This window comes from Chinchilla lanigera, unplaced genomic scaffold, assembly GCF_000276665.1.
Source record: "Chinchilla lanigera isolate Chin_1 unplaced genomic scaffold, ChiLan1.0 scaffold00133, whole genome shotgun sequence".
NCBI lineage: Eukaryota > Metazoa > Chordata > Mammalia > Rodentia > Chinchillidae > Chinchilla > Chinchilla lanigera.
Genome location: NW_004955534.1, coordinates 3,913,494 through 3,915,155, shown reverse-complemented (window position 1 = coordinate 3,915,155; position 1,662 = coordinate 3,913,494). Strand labels below are relative to the sequence as shown.

The following is a 1,662-nucleotide window of genomic DNA, read 5'->3' as shown; positions in this document are numbered from 1 at the left end:
TGCTGGGGAATCCACGTGGGATATCCGAGGGTGGAGGCCCGGGAGGAGAGGCCGCCAGAGAGCGGATGGGCAAGCGTGGGAGCGCGGGGCGCTGCCCTTTCTTCCCACTAGTGTCTCGCTCCCGGCCCTGCGTGCTTGCCCGGCAGCCATGCCACAGGTGGCAGCTGTGTTCGCTGGTCCTTTCTGGAAACCCGTTAGGGGTTCCCTTCCCGGGCGGTCAGCGAGGCCCAGGCAGCAGATGCATGGTTTGCCAAGGTGAAGCCGCAGGTCCTGGAATGGCGCCCTAGGAGGCCGTGCGCTCTTGTCTGGGGATGCGGAGCGTTTACCTGCCGCAGTGCCTTGTTCCAGGAGCTCTGAGCGGTTCTAAGGGTAATCTTGCTTTACCCAAGTTGGAGGCGTAGCTGAGTCAGAGGAAGGGGTGACCTCTTCCAGATTGTGGAGCTTTCAGAGAGCCGCCAGCGTGTCCTCTGGTCCCTTTCCCAGCACTTGTATACTGGCATGCATATGGCTTTTCCAGTGCCTTCCTGTAGATTGAATTCTGAAGTTTTTGCAGGTTTTAGGTCTGCGTGTTAGTCCTTTTTGCTAATACGTGTAATCCAAAGTATTGAAATTTCGAAGACAATGGATTCAAGACTTTATTGTTGGTGTGTGTCGTTTTGCAATCCAGGTGTGTATGTAAATCTAAAAAGGACTTGGTCTTGAGCTCACTTTAAGGCTTTCCTTTCAATATGTGCTTCCTTGGTTAATGAATAAGTGTTGTAGTTTTTATTTTGCTTCAACCAGTAGTCTCATCACTCTTTTTTCTTTGCACGATCACCTTGAATTCGAGACCAGTTTCGAGTATATGGTGCATTTTAGGTCACTGTGTACTACAGGTTGAAACTTTGTCTCAAAAAAGGGGAAAAATTATATATGTGTTTATATATTTATATATGTATATATATATTTATTGTATGAGGAAATCGTCAATAGTGTAGATGCATCTGTTTGCATTGCTACCTCATCTCTTTAATAGATTTTGGTAAAAATGTGCTAAAATTCCCTCATTTTTTGTTTTGTAGCTTGCCTTCTGTTTTGTTAAAGCTGAGAAATAGAATTGGAAAGTGACCCAGTGTTTTTATCCATGTTAGGGGCTCCGCTACAGTCATGGCAGTAACTAGGTGAGTGTGGGCACAGTGAGAATCACAGAGGTCTCATCAGGTGGAAAGAAAGGTTGGATAATGCACTGACTCACGTCCAGGAACATCAGGGTGTCACTCTTCCTTTTTTGCCCCTTTTGAGGATTTATTGGTGAGAACTTGGGCCTAGTGGCTCCACATTGTCCCATAACTTGGTGAGCAGTTTTAATTTGACAGCCGTTCTACATGAAACCAGTTGTTTCATTCCTTCAAATATAAATGCATACATTTATGCATATACTCTTACATTCTTACTTTTATTTTTTTCACCAGATGGCTTTTTTCTAATTTTTTCTTCTTATTATTTTAAAAATAAAAGGAGGAAAACATTAACAGACAGACAACCTTTTACAAAATTGTGAAAGAACAGTACAGACAATACAGAGTTACAAACAAAGTGGTAGGAAATTAACAATGCTTCTTGTATTACATATTGATATCTTCAAAGTGGTTTCTCATGAAAACAGATAGAGACATGCAATAT

General features: G+C 43.4%; 1 long non-coding RNA gene across 1 annotated transcript in view; it reads left to right on the top strand.

The window, feature by feature from the left end:
- The first annotated feature begins 1,097 nt into the window (after positions 1–1,097).
- The window catches only part of LOC106147253, a 15,646-nt gene continuing 15,081 nt past the window's right edge, over positions 1,098–1,662 (top strand). Inside the window, exon 1 of the long non-coding RNA XR_001232049.1 lies at positions 1,098–1,160. This is a non-coding gene — a long non-coding RNA (uncharacterized LOC106147253). The remainder of the gene's footprint in view (positions 1,161–1,662) is intronic.